At 44.4% G+C, this 17884-nt stretch overlaps 2 long non-coding RNA genes across 16 annotated transcripts in view; one reads left to right on the top strand and one right to left on the bottom strand.

The window, feature by feature from the left end:
- The window catches only part of LOC140500220 (uncharacterized), a 68839-nt gene extending 51882 nt beyond the window's left edge, over window positions 1-16957 (bottom strand). For 5 of the 14 annotated variants that reach the window (XR_011965662.1, XR_011965663.1, XR_011965661.1 and 2 more), the window contains exons 1-3: window positions 15905-15987; window positions 6956-7350; window positions 1165-1284 (exon numbers count right to left, since the gene is read on the bottom strand). This is a non-coding gene — a long non-coding RNA (uncharacterized lncRNA). The other 9 variants (XR_011965664.1, XR_011965653.1, XR_011965648.1 and 6 more) reach the window with 9 other exon arrangements.
- LOC140500244 (uncharacterized) lies at window positions 13743-16963 on the top strand. Of its 2 annotated transcripts, XR_011965668.1 has the most exons (3): window positions 13743-13828; window positions 14535-15433; window positions 15974-16963. It is a non-coding gene; the product is annotated as an uncharacterized lncRNA (long non-coding RNA). The 2 variants fall into 2 exon arrangements; XR_011965667.1 differs by having other exon boundaries at window positions 14535-16963.
- Window positions 16964-17884: the final 921 nt, after the last annotated feature.

Below are 17884 nucleotides of genomic sequence, written 5' to 3'. Positions count from 1 at the left end.
ACTAGTCCTCCAAGGCCTTATTCTAGGTAGACTGGGAGTCCCTGGGCTGTTGACAGCTATGCCAGTAGACCAAAGACTAGACTGTCTATCTATCATCCAAGAACCATCTAAGCTAAGTTCAAACTAGTCATCAGGTTGGTTCCAAGGTGATTAAGTTCTGGCCAAAGCAACATGAGGACCTCCTACTAAGGTACAGAGGATTGTGATCTGTGTTGATGAAGGAAGAATCTATATGATTACAGTAATATATCTTGGAAGTACTGAAATAAACATCCTTATAACACCCCTAGGTTACTACCCCTACTTTACAGATGGAATAGCTTTGTCCAGAGGGGTGAAATAACTTGCTCAAGATCATACAACTCAATGGTGGCACTACTTAGCGTCTGGTTTAATGTGCCATCCACCAGAGCAGGATGTCGGACCCTTTTCAGACCATGGCCTTTTTGTAAATTCACCACAACATACTTCGAGAAGTATGGTATAGTGGAGAGCTGGACCAGCAGGACTAAGACTGTCTTTGCCAGTTGTTTCTCTACAAAATTGAGCAAGTCATTTTCCTTCTCTGAGCCTCAACTTCCTAATCTTTAAAATGAATGGGTTGGGTTAGGTAATCATTAATGTTTCTTCAAATTGTAACGTTCTCTGATTCTGTAAATTACTCTACTTAAAAATACAATGGAAAGAAAGCTTTCCTTTGTGTGCTAACAAAACCCTGTAGTGAAGATGAGGAAAGCTGCATCAGGGCTTACTTAGTTCTTGTCCAAAGGGAGAGGAGATGGAGAAGAAGGTAAAAGGTAGAGAGAAGAAAAAATGCCAATGGAATAGAAAAATGGGGAAAGAGACCAAAGATGAAATTTGTAGAAAGGGCACATCTACTAGTATGGGTCCTCCACTTTTAGTCCAGTTGAGCTGGGGCTCCAACACTGTGCCATCATTAGCTATTGTAGCTTAGGTTCTTCCACTGTCCTAGATTCAGGCCCTAGGAGGCAGCCCTACAACATCATATCACCTATACCAGCTAAATTAACATGGAAACAACTTTGATTCGCCCTAAGAGGTTCTGCTTAGGGGACAGGGGAAGGGAAGAAAGACAAGGCACAATCATGTCAGTGGCCAACAGGAACCATCTGTATACTTTATTCAGGGAAAAAGTGACCTCACCTGTCTCCACCATGGAATATTTGACATGATGCTTTTCCAGGGACAGAGGCTGTGGCTGAGGCCCTTGTCCATTGGTCATTTCCCTTGGAGGATTCTGGTAAAGGCTTCAATGCAAGGTACCTGAGAAGATAACAAATTGTCAATGTACCCAAACAGATCCTCCACTCTGTCCTAGAAGTATCTGGATCTTTTTGTGCAAGTGGTGATTTTCTCCTGGCTGCCAAGTCCTCCATGTCTGGAGAATGGCAACGTTCCCTCATCATACACAGTACCTTTTGCCCTCTATGAACCCCTGGTTCCTGTACCAGGATTGGACATGGTTATGGCACTTCCAGTACTCTTTGTGTTATAGTCTAGGGATGCTGGGAACCCTGAAATTCTAGGGCAAAAGGCATGGGTTCTGCCTTGAAAGAATTTGACTCCAGCCTTCTTTCAGTCAGAGACAAGGCTTATTAATAGATGGGGTGAGGTAAGCAAGACTTTAAGAATCCACTCTATTGGCCAGGTTTTAAGAATCTGAGCCTTTGTATTGCTAATGCAAGCAAACCAAGTTGTTAAGGAATCTGAGTCCTTTAATGGAAGCAAGAAGAACCTTTTATACAGAAAGACTGTGGGAAGATTTGGTTGTGATGGAGGAGTGGCAAAGTAGTCTGGGGTGACTGGGAGGTGACAGAGAAGAGGTTTAGATGGAATTAAGGAATGGAGAAATAGCCTGGGGTGGGGCCAGGTGCAGACTGTGGGTCACAGTGAAAGGGCAGTCAAAAGGATTATACTGGGATGGACTAAGTGCCTCAGGCAAATGCCAGAGACTTGGTTCAAGGGCTTTGGGGTCCTTTTAGGGGTCCAGCTTGAATCCCATTCTCCATCATTTGTGCCCCATGGCCTTTTCCTTCTTGTAGATGGAGTTGTACCTGCCCCTCTAATAAGACTTGGGGAATTCCTTAAATGGGGAAGTGTCTCAAGGAAAGCTCAAGCAGCACAGTTAGATAGAACACAGGATGAACTTCAAGCTAGACTGTGTATGTCAGAAGGGTCAAAGGGGAGAAACAGGGCACTGACTAACCCTGTCAGTCCAGAAGTCAGACCCAAATTTGAGTTGTGGCAGTGTAAGTAGCCAAGAAGCATCCAGCCTTTTCAGTTCTCTTTTGTTAGAAGGGGTCTCTCTTTTTTTAAAAGTTCAAAATGGGACAGAGGAACAAACAAGACTTTTTCGTTAATTATAAACGCATACTTCAAAAACTGTAAATAACAGGACACTTTTTTCATATTTTTAAAATTTTGCTTTTGTCTTTGAATATTTGTTTTTGTTGATGGTTACTAAGTTGACAAGAAAAAAGAAATGTTTTCTCATATTGCACATTCACAAAACTATTGCCTTAGCACATTTCTGAATCCAGTTAGGTTTGGTGCCTCATTGCACAACCCCCTCATTGCCAAATTCTCATTTCTTGGTCATGACAATTAACAACATTTATAGAGCTAAGCATCACATTTTAAGGACACTGATAAACTGGCAAGTATCCAAAAGAAGGCAACCAGGCTGGTGAAGGGCCCAGAGGGTCTGCCATTGGAAGACGGGTTAAAGCAGGAGCTCTTAAACCCTCATATCCTTTGGATCCTTCCAATAGTCTGGTGAAGCCTATGGATATGTTCTCAGAATAGTGTTTTTAAGTGCATACAATAAAATACATAAGGTTACACAGGAAATCAATTATATTAAAACATTTATCAAAATATTTTATAGGGGGCAGCTAGGTGGCTCCGTGAATAAAGCACGGGCCCTGGAGTCAGGAGTACCTGAGTTCAAATCCGACCCCAGATACTTGACACTTACCAGCAGTGTGACCTTGGGCAAATCACTTAATCCCAATTGCTTTGACTTACCCCTCTAAAAAAAATATTTAATAAAAAACAAGTTTATGGATTCCAGGTTAAAAGCCCCCTGAGTAAAAGGAAATGGATATTTTAACCTGGATATGGGGAGATTGGGAGGCTTCAGGGGAACAAAGTAGCGATCATCGATGTACTTGGGAGGGTATTATACAGAAGGACCAGACTCATTTTGGTTGGCCTCAAGGGCAAACCTGGGAACTGTGTTTGAATGTTAGAGATGAAAATTTAGGCTTGATGTAAGGAAAAATCTCTGAACAATTAGAGCTATCTAAAAGCAGAAGGGGTTACATTGGGAGGTGGCTGGTTCTTCCTCATTGGAGTATAAAGGCTGGATGGTCATGTGTTGCAAGTGAGGCAGAGAGGACTCTTGTTCAGGCTTGGAGTGGGACCAAACGCACTTTGAAGTCCCTTTCAACTCTGAAACTGTGATTCAGTATGGAGGGAAGGAAGGATAGAGATATTGAAGGAATGGGTAGTAATGTGTCAGGTGCTGAGACTCTACTCAGCAAATGGCAAGGGTGTTGCAACGAATAAGAAACTCTAGGAGTGTTTGGGACAACCAGGTGGACTTAGAACCCCAGGCAGAAGCAAACAGGTTTGAGAGACTGATTAGCAGTTTTCATCATTCTTTCGTAAGCTTATAAATATGTTAGAGGTGGACAGAAGGGATTGAGCCCCTAAGTGCCAGGAGGCCAAGGAAAAAGGGTCAACTCTTGGTAACTCTTGGTCTATATTTATTACTGAAGATTCCACAATGTTCTCAGTTAAAAGACTCCTTTAGGCATATGCAGCTGGCTTTATGGAAAATTTGGCCCATCAATTCAATTCAACCACAACATATATCCAGTATCTACCGCAGGGAAGACACAAAGTTTGATCAGACACAGTCCCAACCCTCAAGGAGCTTATAGTTTAGAAGCGGATATGACATATACACAAAGGAAGGAAGGAAACAAGCATTTATATAAGCACGTACCAGGTGTCACCTAAGTGCTACATGAAGTCAAGAGACACGTCTTCTCTAAATTCTATACCAGGGGTGGGGAACCTGCAGCCTCAAGGCCACATGTGACCTTCCAGGTCCTTGGGTGAGGCCTTTTGACTGAGTCCAAGTTTTATAGAACAAATTCTGTTATTAAGGGGGTTTGTTATGTGAAGTTTGGATTCAAAGGGCTACCCTTGAGGACCTAGAGGGCCACATGTGGCAGAGGCCACAGGTTCCCCACTCCTGTTCCACACCTTCCCCTCTAGTGCCTAGCATTCAGTATATGCTAAATAAATATTTGTTGGATTGAGTGGCAGGAAGACCATGGCTCTTGAGCAAGGGGAAAACATGATAAAAGGTGACATTTGAAGATCAGTTTTGCAGATGGGTATGAGGTGAATTGAAGAAGCTAAAGTGAGACAGCAGAATGGTGGACAGAGAATGCTTCTTTTTTTTTCTTTTGGAGGGGGGAAGCAATGCAATTGGGGTTGAATGACTTGCCCGAGGTCACACAGCTATTAAGTGTCAAGCGTCTGAGGCCAAATTTGAACTCAGGTCCTCCTGACTCCAGAGCCGGTGCTCTATTCACCATGCCACCTAGCTGCCCCAAAAGCTTTTTTTTTTTTTTTTTTTTTACCATATACAGTCATTCCTGTTTAACCTGGCAGTAGCTTAAATACAGTGTGTCCCAAAAATCTTGATGAAGTTTTAAGCTCTAATAGCTTAAAGCTTTAAAAGAGAAATTCTTTTCAAAAATTAAGTTAATTTATATGAAGACTTTTGGGATACCTTGCTTATAGATGCACATGAGATTTCTCAACAGCCTACATTTTCTTCATACTCTCTCCTCCTGACTTCACTGATGTGTTCAGTGGCACCAATTAAGCTTATCTCCTACCCTAGGCTGGAAGTCTGTGTTCTTTGTGACTCTTCCCTCTCTCTCACTAATCAGTTAACAAGACCTATTAATTCCACTTCCACAATATGCCTTGCATCTGCTGCCTCCTCTGTATTCTTATTGCCACCACCCCAGTAATTCACTAATCTGCTACAATAAACTTCCTAAGGGGTCTGCCCTTTTCTAGCTTCCTCTTCCTCCAATTCATTCTTCACTACATGCCATGAATCTTCATTATGCAAACATCTATTTATGTCACTTCTCTGTTCAAAAAATCCTCCACTGGCTGATCTGAAGTCAGCTTCTGAGGAACATTCTTCAGCTTGGCATCCGAGACTCTGCTCAATATCATGATGACACCCTGCCGTTCTGGCCTGATTTCATCTAACATTCCCCTCAATATATATCTGGTATGGATAAACGCTCCCCCATACGCATCCTCCTTTCTTGCCTCTGTTCCTGTGTTCACACTGCTCTTTATGAATGGAATTCCCCTCCTACCCCTTCCCATCTGTCGAACTCCAACCCATATTTTAAAACCTAACTCAAACATCACCTGATTCAGACTCTCTTCCTCATTTCCCATCCTCTGGTCAGTACCACCTTATTCCCTTAGACATCACATGCCACTTGGGATTTCTAGTCTTGTATTATATTGGATTGTAGTTATTTGTGTGTAGGCAGCTAGGTGGCACAGTAGATAGAGAACTGGATTTAAAATCAGAAAGATTCCTCTTTGAGAGTTCAAGTCTGGCCTCAGCCATGTACTAGCTGTGTGACCCTGGGCAAGTCACTTAACTCTGTGAGCCAGAGTTTCTCATCTGTAAAAATGAGCTGGAGAAGAAAATGGCAAACCATTCTAGACTCTCTGCCAAGAAAATCCCAAATGGGGTCATGAAGAGTCAGACACGACTGAAATGAGTAAACAGCCAACAAAAAATTATTTGTGTATGTGTAAGCCGATTTTCCCCTACACACAAACATATACACTGTCCTCCTGAAGGCTGTATCCACGTAAGAGCCAAGCTTTGGATCTCATACAACTGGAGTACAGTGCACACAAGCACAGTTTGTGCTAATAAACATTCACTGAATTGAATTACTATTTCCTTGTGAGAGGTCATGACCTGGCCCTGAAATAGTCCTGCTGTGAAACAAGAAGATTCTTAGTAAGAGTTTGAGGAGAAAGGCAATAAAGTGCCTTCTAATGGCTGCTACCTTCAACAAAATACACAGCAAACTATACAAAGGGCCGAGAACTGCTCAATCAACAATGATAAGATCAAGGAGAAAATACAACTACTGTACTCCTCCCTAAGCTTATACAGGAGATAAAGGGACTCTAGCCCTCAGCCAGCTGATACCCTAAAGGCAGCTGGCCCTCAACCATTTCATTCGTAGCACTTTCTACCATCTTCACCATTCCCACAGGTTCAAAATGACTGCCATCAAATTTCTTACTTCCATTTCAGCCCAGTATAGGACCTGTGAAAGATCTCTGTGCCTCTGCCTTTCAGAACTCTGCTAATGAGGCTCACTAACTACACCATCTGCCCCAATGTGGTGCTCTCCATTCAGGTTACTTCATCCTTTTACACTGTGTTATCCCTACAGTGTAGTAGAAACCTTCCTGGACTTGGGCCTGGGCTATATTATTATTTGTGTGGCCTTGGGAAAGTTCCTTCACTTCTCTAAGCCTCAGTTTCCTCATTTGAAAAATGAAGGTAATAAAACTTACACTACCTACTTCACAAGTCATGAGGATCAAAAGAGATATTATGAGTCTGTAATCATAAAAGTACCATAAAAAGGCAGTAATAGAAAATATTACACTTTTAAAAGTACTCTCAATCACATTTTGATTTATATTGCCACAGGAGGGTTAGAGCTGGAAGAGATCTTAGAGGCCTTTGAATCTAAACCCCTCCTATTACTGATAACATTTTTGGGGAGGCAGAGTTTTACCACATATTTCTTGGTTAGACTTAAGAAAAAGTATACTTAGCATCCTCTACCTTGGTATGCTTGGTATTCAGAGGCTGTGGTTAACTTCCTTTGTCCTTGTTCCTTGACCCCCAGAAAGTCCTGGTACATGCTTCAGTGCCTCACATCCAAAGAGCCAAAAATATGCTTTATGCTGCTGAATAGATCCTTCACTTCCTCCCAAGTGTGCTGGCAATTGTTTCCCATTTCCAACTGGATGCCAAGTCCTCCATGTCTGGAGTATTGCAATGGCCCTTCATCAAATATCCTCGTCCTCCATGACCACTTGGCTCCTGCACCCATACTAAGCATGGTCAGGCACTTCCAGTAGACTCTGTCCCACAGATTCCTTTCTTATAAAGGAAGAAGTCATATATGAGGAAGTTACCCCCATAAGCAATCTTCAGGAATTCTGAACACATGGAGGCTATAAGAGAGAAACAAATAATGTTAAGCCATGTACAACACTTGGGTAAACTTGTGTTTAAATCCCTGTCTGAGGAAGGGTGGAGTGGATGGAAAATCCTACTACAAAAATGAATATAGTGTTCTTCTGGCTGCCCTGGGCACAGGCCATGAAGAGAGAAGGCACAGTGAGCCTCAGTGCCCCTGGTGCCTGGTGCTACTTCAATTCACTAGGCAAGAGATGTTTAAGAGTCAGTGCTGGGCTCACTCTTCATATGCCCAAAATCCAGATCCAAAGGCTATAGGTTAGATGTGCATGACTGATCCACTGGTACTTGGATTTTCAAGGCTCTATTTCATCAGTAAAGTTTTTAAGGGTTGAAGGAATTCCTTGTACTATTTCATTTATACGACCTATTATGTTGGCCTATTTCTCAGGTCAGAACCAAATCCTTGAACACAATCTCAATCTCAATCCTTGTCCTCTAAAGATCAAGATACAAATGGATCATCGAAAACTCTCATCCAAACCACTCTCAGCCCTAAAAGTATCCTGCCCAGCACAGTTTCTATTCTCAGACCAAATTTCCTGGATAATTCCTACTTCACTGAGAAGACTCAAATCATACAAATGGAGCTCACTCATCTCCCCTCCTTCACTCCCCTAAACTTCTTAGTACAAACACCCTCTCCTTGCCTTCAGAATAAGACATCTTTACTTCTCCCTAAAGTTCTTTTTATTCACATCATTGATCTCACCCCTTCTCCTCCCTATTGTGTCACATATTTTCAATTTTTCCCTTACTGCCTATAAACATGTTCAGGTACCTTTTATATATTTAGAAAAAAAAAAAAGCTTTCCCTAGACCCTTTTTCTTTACTGCCAAATCTTTTAAGAAAGTTATCAGCACCCAATGTCTCCATTGCCTAATAACTTACTCTCTCCTAAAACACTTGCAATTTTGTTTCATTCCCGCCACTCTACTGAAACTACCCTGTTCAAGGTCACCAGTTACTTTCCCAGAACTATATCCAATGACGTTTTCTCCTTCTCTTCTTCTGTCCAACCCATGACACTGTTACCATCTGTTCCTCCTGAGTATTCTCTTTTTTCTTCTTCTGGGTATCTTATCTTTAATTGCTCCTTCTTTGGTTCCTTCATCATCTCCTTGACCTCTTCCAAACCCCTGAAAGAGAGTGTTCCCCAAGGTTCTGCCCTTGGCATTCTTTTCTTCTCTCTCTGTCCCTTCACAATCATATCCACCCCCACAATATCAACTATCACTAATACATAGGTGACTCCCAAGTCTCTCTCTTTAGCCTTAGTCTCTCCTTTCAAGCCCCAGAAATGAAACTGACAACAGGACATTTCTATCTGAATGTCCCACCAGCACCTCACACTTAACATATCTGACCAAGCCTTAAACCCAATTCATTCTGTAGCTCAAATATTGGACAACAGTAAGTCCCTGCCCTCCTAGCACAGAGTGAACGTAAATAGTAGGAACTGTTTCTCTTTTGGCCAGCACCCCTTCCAGTTTGATTTTTTTTTTTATTAAAAGGGTCATCCCTTGACTCACTTCTTAAAGAGGCCTATTCACTGAATGGGCATTAACTTACTCAAAGTGAGTACCTGAAAAGGCCTTAGCCTAAAAGGGCCAGGGTCTTCCATTGCATCCTGGGCCATCTCCTGTCATCCTGATGAATATGTGGTCACTGGCCCCAGATAGCTCTGGAGGAGAAGGTGAGGCTGGTGACCTTGCACAGCTCTCCCTCACTCAAATCCAAGTCAACTGCAAGTCATGTCATCATTTCCTGATGTCATGATCCTCTTCAAGAACGAAGGACAAACACAACACATTAACAACAACAACATCTGAACCAAAGTTTATTACCTTTTCCCCTAAACCTCTTCCCTCATTTCTGATTCTACTTACAGGTAGTACTGTTCACTCAGTCTCTCATATTTGAACTTTTAGTATTATCTTTGACTCTTTTATCTCTCCCTTCCAGTGGGTTACCTAGTTCTGTTGAATCTACCTCAACAATATATCTCACATCCTTCTCTTCTTTGTTCCCACAGCCACCACCCTGACATAGCTTCAGTGATCTAAACTACCCCAATAGACATCACAGCCTTTACTCTTTTCCCTTTTTAATTTATTCTTTGTACTAATCATCAAACTAATCTTCTTTATGCAATGATTTGTTCATGTCACTAAAGAATTCTCAATGGCTCCTGAATACTAAGTAAAATTCAGATTCCTTTACCAGGTATTCTAGACATTTTACAATTTGATTCCACCTGACCTTTCTGGTCTTATCCTATACTATAGGTACTCCAGCCAAACTGGCCCACTCTCTGTCTCTTGAACATGCCCTACACGCATCCTCTTTCCTGGACATCAGTCTAAGAGTCTACTTAACATTTCCACCTGGCCAAGAGCCTACAGTTCTGCCAGCATCTGAAACTCAATATGTACAATACTGAACTCTTTACCTTGAATCCTCAGCACATCCCTTCCTTCACACTTTCCTATTTCTGTTCTTCTAGGAACGCATATCTGAATCCTCAGTCATCACTGATTCTTTATTCTTTCTTATCTACCATTTCCAATCAGTTGCTGACATGTTGATATTACCTTTAAAACAGGTCTCCTCTCCACCCACAATGTTATTACCCTATTTCAGACTCTCATCATCATCACTGACCAGGATTATTCTAATAGCTTCCTAAGTGTAATAGCTTCCCAGGCTCTGCTATCTCCCCTGTCCAATCCTTTCTTCACATAGTTGCCAAAATAATCTTCCTAAGGAATAGATGTGACCATGTAACTCTCCTTCATCAGCTCCAACTTAGTTAAAATACAAAGTTTTTAGCTTAGCATTCCAAGTTCTTGCCACTGTTGCTCCAACTTAACCTTTCCAAACTTATTTGTATAAAAAACTTATTATATTTTTACCCTCATACACTCTACAGTCAAGGCACACTGGACCACTAGCTATTCCTTGAAATCAGCACCCAGTTTCTTTGCTTTATGCATTTACACAACCCACTTCTCATGCCAGGAATCCCTTCCTTCCTCATCTTTCCGTTCTGGTATCCTTGTCCTTCTCGAACACAATCCTGTGAGTAGACACAGCTAGCTGAATGGGGACTCAGCTAGCTGGGTCACTCAACCCCTCCTCTCCTGTCTGCCTCCCCCTCCCCGTCATTCTCCTCTCCAAAGAAAGGTAAATTTGGAGGGCCAAAAGATGCCCAGTTGACTTGGCTCCTTTACTTTCCTTTCTTTTCCTTTCCTTTCCCCTGTCCTGTCCTGTCTTGTCCTCTCCCAAAACTTTAAACCTACTTCACTCAGAAGGTGGGACGCCAGTGGTCTCCTGCCTAAGGGCTCCTCTGGACCCTCCTAGCTTTAGAGTGATTATCAATAGTAATTGTTGCTGTTTCCCACCCAGCCTGATGTCTTTCTTTTTCTTGGCCTAATTAAAGGGGCCATGCCCTGGCTACTTCTTAAACAGGTTTATTCAACGAATGCGCACTGCCTCACCCTAAGTGAGCTACCTGCAAAGACCTTGGCCTAAGGGGCCCAACATCTCCCAGTGCATTCTGGGTCATCTCCAGTCATCCTGATGAATATCTGGTCACTGGATTCTGGTGGCTCAGGAGAAGAAGTGAGGCTGGTGACCTGCATGGCCCTCCCTCACTCAAAACAAAGTCAAGTGTAAGTCATGTCATCATTTCTCTGATGGCATGGTCTTCTACAGCAATGAAGGATGAACACAATCCTTGTCCTTCCTCAAAGCTCAGCTTAGGTAACCCCTCCTCTGGGCAGGCTTCTCTGATCCCTTCCACTGAAAGTTCTTTCCCTCCTCAATTATCCCTAAAGCACCTTGTTTAGATTGCTGTTTGTTCTAATTCCCTACCTTTTATTTGTGTATATGTCTTATGACCCCAGTAGACTATCTCCTCTTTGAGGGCAGGACCCATTCCATTTTTGTCTCTGTAATCCCAGTGCCAAGTTATAGTGTCTTGCACATACGTTTCTGTTGAACCTAAATGCTGAACTGGACTTTCTGAAATGGGAACAGTTCTGAAATGAGAAAGAATTGCATTACATCCTGGATGACTATATGGAGGCAGGGGATAGAATGTTGCATCTGGGTCATGGCCAACAACTTCTAAACAAGGTTAGGCAGCATGTTGACATCAAGCTGCAGAGAATCATAAATGACAAGGAGTTTTCTTATTATCCAAGTGGTATTGAGAATCCCTGGAGGTTTTTAAACAAAGGAGTGTCATGGTCAGATATAGGTGTAGATTATTTTGCAGCTGTACCAAGGAAGAGTCGGAAAGACAGGAGACCATCAGCATGGAGACCAATTGGGAAACAATTACAATAGTCAAGATGAGAGATGATGAGGTATGGTAGTAGCATGAGAGATGAAGAGGAAACCTACACAAGAGATGCTGGAGAGGGACAACTGACAGGACTGTGAAATGACCGGATCTAGTGGCAAGGGGAGATCAAATAGGCAAAGATATCCCAGAAGTTTCAAGCCTAGGTGACTAGGAAGAAGGTGGTACTTTCAAGAGAAATAAGAAATTTGGAGAAGGGGAAGGTTTAGGGTAAAAATTAGTTCCATTTTGGACCTGTTGAATTGGAGATTCTGCATCTATGTAGACATATTAAACAAGCATTTGGAGATGCAAATGAGATGCAAAACTAGTGTTCAGGAGAACTATTAGGGCTAGAAATATAGAAACAGAATTTTTTGTATAGAGGCAATAATAAAACATCAGACCTGATAAGATCAAGATAAAAAGAACTGAAGGAGAGGAGACTTTGACCTAGGACAGAGACTTGGAAGACACTTAAATTTATCAGGCCAGGAGAAAATGATGATCAAGCAAAACAGACAGGAGTAGTGAGAGGTAGGAAGATAAATAGTGTCATGGAAACCAAATGAAGAGGGGGTAATCAATGGTGCCAAATACTACAGAAAGGTCAAGGAAAATGAACACAAGGAAAAGGTCATTAGATTAGCCTTTAAGATTCAGCCATTAGATCACTGGTGAACTTCGACAAGACAATTTCAGCAGACAGAAGAGAACAGAAGTAAAACCTAAAGGGGCTGAAGAGTGAGTAGGCAGTGAAAAAATAGAGTAAAGACTTTTCTAAGGACTTAGGGGTACAAAGGATGAATACGATGATAGCTGGAGGGGATGGCAAGTTTGAGTGAAAATTTCCTACCCTCATTCACTAATTCTTTAAAATCCAAATCCAATTCTGCTTCCTCCATGGAGTCTTCCCTGAGCAAATCATCCCAGTTGGGAACTACTTTTCTTTCAGGTCTCATATGGTACTTTGCTATGCACCTTGGTTATCTGTTTATGCATAATATCTTCCTGACAAACTGTAAGGTCTATGAAGGCAATGACCTTATCCAAATTCTCTCTCTTCCAGGATGTATCACAATGCTCTATAAAAAGTGGATGCTTAATCAATGTTTGTTGAATCGTCATACTGAATGACCAGAATATGAAGTTTAAGCAAGTTTAAGGTATGACCTGCATGACCTTCAGAAGAATACATTTTGTCAAATATCAAAAATTTTATCTTTTTTTAAGTTACCATAGAGCAAACAAATGCTATTCATGGAACTGAAATGAAACACATCTCATTTTGTTGATCAGCTGTTTTGAATTGTTTATATGTATCCCTGATGACTCAACTGTTTGCCTATACTGGAATATAACCCTAATGCTGTTAAGCAAACAAGTCCATAGGGTCAACTGTGCTATGGCTAATCCATGTAAAACTCTTTAAATGGCATTAGAGGGTAGCCTCAGTTATCCTATTTATGGAGAAGGGCTCCATCTGTCACTTGGGAACACTCAACTCTGTGTCCAATGGGATCCATCGTTTGTGGCTAAAGAAAAGAAAAAGTTCACCTGTCTCCTTGACTCCTTTTTCTTAACACTCCTGTAGGCCTTTGGGAAAGTTGGAGCCACTTGTAGCTGTTTCTGGTCTGTATGCTCTGGATGTTCCTAACCTTCAGGGCTAGGCATCTGTATGGGTAAGAAATAGGCCAAAGACTTTGTAGCAAGAACTCCATTCTCCTCTAGATACTGGTTAACGGTTCCCTTAGAACCATGTTAGTGATTCCTTCCTGTTTTCTACTGGCTGCCAGATTCTTCATGTGAGGAACATCACAATGGCCCCTTATCCATCATGGTAACTCACTCAGACTTGGAGATCAGTCTGCCCCTGTAGGAATACTCTGTATGGTCCAGTATTTGTGGTATATTTGTCTCCTAGGGTTGCTTCATTCTTGCAGAGAAAGGAATCATATCCAAGGAAACTGCTTTTATAACAAGTTCTAGAGGCACTGTGTCTCCTGGAGGATAATGTAAATAGCAGTTGGTGAGGGAAACCTAGAACCTAGAACCCTAAAGGTAGAATCAAAGAAATGTCAAATCTTATGGATGAAAGGCCAAGGTAGGTTATGTTTATCTTTCATTCTCGAAGAGGACCATGACATCAAGATGATGGCATGACTTGCAGCTGACTTTGATTTGAGTGAGGGAGGGCTTCTGGGGGAAGGGTAGAACTCTGAAGGACGAAAGAAGAGGTGATATACCTGAGCCAAATGAAATGAATCTGATAGATGGGGTACATTCTGATTCCCTGAGTAATCTATCTTACTTGTTCTGTTTTCAGGACCCCAAAACAACAGCCTGGGCACCAAACCTGTTAACTAGATCCCAATTTATGAGTAGCAAAGCTCCTTAGTTACTGCTCTGCAAATTTGACCAACAGGCCCTCCTTGAATTTTTTTAAGTCTATGAAAGGAAAAAAGACTGTAAGCGTAACTAAACCCAAGGCAATCCCTATAAACCAAGAACCAAGGAGCCCAAGGCTTATATCCTAATAATCACTGACATCACATATTCCTTTACAATATGAAAAATCGATTTGGGGCCTTAAGTGTCTTTCTAGGGTTTTTCCCAATTTTATGACAATTGTCCCAGGATTTAAATTTTAACTGCTGGTGACAAATCTTCAGCACAGTTACCTATAAACATAAAATCCAACAAACTAAGTTCTACATTTTGTAAAATGTAAAAAATGGAACTTAAAAACCCTGTCTCCAGGAGAAAATATAATCTACTTCCAACTAAGTCGATTTTCTCTGTGTCTAAAGGTTCAGCTTCCTGCCTTCACAAATGTGTCTGTGGCCAGAGGCAGCAGAGGGCGGGCGGCCGGAGCCAGGTATGCAGGCTCGAAGCCTAGACAAAGGCTGCCCTGTGGCAGACAGGGCTGGCTTGTGTGGCTCGGGAACTGGACACTGCGCTCAACTCCCGACACCTCCTCCTTGAGAGAGGACCGCGGGAGGCCCACAGGACCAGGGACTCTGGGCCAGGGATCGATAGGGGGAGCCCTGCGTTGTCAGGGCCCTCCATCGGACCCTCGCCCAAGCGCCCGTGCCAGCCTCGCCAGGGGCACTGACATTCGAGTGTCGAACGGGTGCGCAGGCGCAATTAGGGGAAACCAGCCCCCCCCCGGGCTTTTCAGTTCCTGGGGGCTCGACCCTCGGCCCCCCCACCGAGCAAACGCTTCGCTGGAACACGCCTTGCTCAGTGTCCGCACATTCCCGAGAGAATCAAGGCGTTGGGAAAGGAAAGGAGAAGAAAGCAGAAAAGAGAAGGGAAACCGGCTCTCCGACGGCTAAGCCTAAAGAGAATCTGCCTAGTAACACATCACCTGACCCCCAAGGCGGCCGGGCATTGGCTGCCTGCTGCCCCTCCTTCCAACTCCCCAGTCCTCCTGCCTTTCCCCCTCCCCCTCCTCTAGCTCCCTAGTCGCGCTTGTCTGTACGCAGTCCGGAGCTCCCACTCGTGCTTTCCTCCCCGCAGGATTTCCTTCGTGAATTCGGGGGACGTAGTCATATTTCCCACTCCTCTCTGCCTCCCCCCTCCACAACCCAGCCGTAAAGCATCCGATCTGAGCCAAAAGAGTTAAAATAGCCACGCGTCCGATCCCTCCCATGCTCGGCCCACCCTGGGCGGTCTCTTACCACGCTGCTGACTGGGCCCTGAGAATGTCAGTAATTCGATCGCCCGCCCCCTCCTGGGTTCTGCTGCTCCCCCCAGTCCGGTTTAGCGGCCCCACGAGTGGGCGTGTTTAAAGATCCTCTCGGCGGCAGCGCCGCCCAGGCCGGGAGAGGGGCCTAGCTCTACCTCCCCGGCCTGGCCCTACCTCCCCGGCCTGGCCCTACCTCCCCGGCCTGGCCCTACCCCCCCCGGCCTGGCCCTACCTCCCCGGCCTGGCCCTACCTCCCCGGCCTGGCCCTACCTCCCCGGCCTGGCCCTACCCCCCCGGCCTGGCCCTACCTCCCCGGCCTGGCCCTACCCCCCCGGCCTGGCCCTACCCCCCCGGCCTGGCCCTACCTCCCCGGCCTGGCTCTACCTCCCCGGCCTGGCCCGGCCTCGCCGCCGGGGGAACCTGAGCCGGAGGCGGCGCCCCTCCCTCTCCGCCTCAGGGCCGCCAGGCTCTCCCGCGCCCCTCCCCCACCTTTCTGCTCGGCTTCCCAGGGTTACAGATTAAGCGTCCGACCGGCTCGCCCTTTTATTTCCTTTGCAGTTTTTAAAAAGCAGATTATTGAGGGAGTTCATCTCCTAGCACAGTGCGGCCAAAAGAAAAATGACAATGCTGGGAAGAAACATTTAAGTCCAGTTCTCGGGAATTCACGCAAACACCGAGAACTCACCATTTTACTTACTTAGAACAAAAGCTTGGATTCCTTGAGCCCCCCCCGGGGTAGTGATCGATAAACTAAACACACCCTACCGAGCGACTTCCTTAAAAGCGGAGACACCCGGGTCTGCCGCACGTGTCTTTATATAAAGAGGCCCCTCTCCTAGGCTTTAGTCTCGGGGTTCATGCAGGGCAGCAGGAGGGCCTATCAAGAGCCCCAAGGGCTCGAGCTCCCCGGTTTTTGCCGGCCCCCCGCCCCAGTCCTGGGGTGACGAGGAGGAAGCTTCGCGCACCAGGGCAACGTGCCTCCGAAACGCAGGGACCGAGCTGGACGCGCCTGCCAAATTCATCTCCTGACCCCCCAAATTCCTGCCGGACCGCAGCGGCGCCCCTCTGTGTTCACTGGTCCGCACGCACGTGCCAAGGCTCGCGATTCCATAACTCCCTCCCGTGCCCTCGTGGAGCTGCTGGGGGCCAACCTTGCCGGGGTCCGACCTCGTGCCGTGGAGCCTGGCTGGACTTCGATGGAAGAGTCCTTCTGACGCCCCGTCCTCTATGGGAGATGGCCCTGGCTCCCAGCCTTGGCATCATGCCCTACGGCTCACTCCCCGTCACCCCGCGGATCTTGCCATTGCCATCCCAACCTTTGTACCTCTCCCCTAGATTACCGCAACGCCCCCAGTGGGTCTTCTTCCTCCATGTTCTAGTTCATCCAACACACTGCTGACAAACTGAGTTTCCTGAAGTGTGGTTAAGACTTATCAATTAAGAGAGAAACCTCTCTAGCTTTCAAAGCCCTCCACTCTCTGGTTTACCTTGGATTATGTATTAATTATGTATTATATATTACCCCTGCCATACTCTATGGTTCAAAAATTTAGTGTGTGTGTCAGATTATTATACCTGTCTTTCCTCCTTTCTATCACAAACTACAAGAAGTAGTGATCACTTCCCCCAGGATTCCTGTCATTTCTACCCCAGCAACCAGTTTTTCCTTTTGGTCAGGGTCAGATGAGAATAGACATTCTGCCTTTTGAAGAAGGAAATAATCAAAGCGAAAGAAATTGGATACTCTGCTTTGGGAAGAGGGCAAATTCCATCAGATACCCAGATAAGTAAAGTCTCCCAGAACTTTGCCTGTGTGCAAAGTCCGTGAGCTGCTTTCCAGTTTCCTCATCTATTTCCTCTGTCTAGGTGGACTCAGATTCCCATGACAGCGTCCATCCTCCTTCTGCTTCCAGTGGTCTTCACCTGAATGCTCTCCGAAATGCTTTCTACCTCTGGTTCTTAGATTTCTTCACATGTAAATATTCAATGATACTCCACCCAAGAACAAGTAGGGAAGGAAGAGATAGGAGGCTTTCCGGACTGTTTGTCAAAATTCACATTGTCTATGTTCTAATTGTATTCCTTCTCCTTGAATTCTGTGGATGTCCATGTGTTGGACAAAAAAAAAAAATCAGACTGCCTCCTACCCAGGGCTATATGTGCATAGTACTGGCACAGAGAAAGATTTAGGGAGAGGTTTTAAGCTGTTTAAAGAGGTCAGAGACATTATCCTCATTTGGATTTTCTAGGCAAGAGAGGTATAATCATATCCCCATGGCAAACAATTTTACCATATATGGGAGAATGTCTAAGCAGATAATCATCATTTACATAGCACTAGAACTAACATAGATAACCCCTTGAAGTAAATGGGATCCTGGGCATAGATAGCCTCATAAGAATAGCATTCTAAGTCAAACTTTCCATTTGTTCAGCTTCATGTGGAGTGACATTAGGAGGCTACCTCAC

Source organism: Notamacropus eugenii, chromosome 1, assembly GCF_028372415.1.
Source record: "Notamacropus eugenii isolate mMacEug1 chromosome 1, mMacEug1.pri_v2, whole genome shotgun sequence".
In the NCBI taxonomy this organism is placed as follows: Eukaryota; Metazoa; Chordata; class Mammalia; order Diprotodontia; family Macropodidae; genus Notamacropus; species Notamacropus eugenii.
The sequence above is the reverse complement of the archived record's forward strand: the minus strand, read 5'-3'. Positions and strand labels throughout refer to the sequence as shown.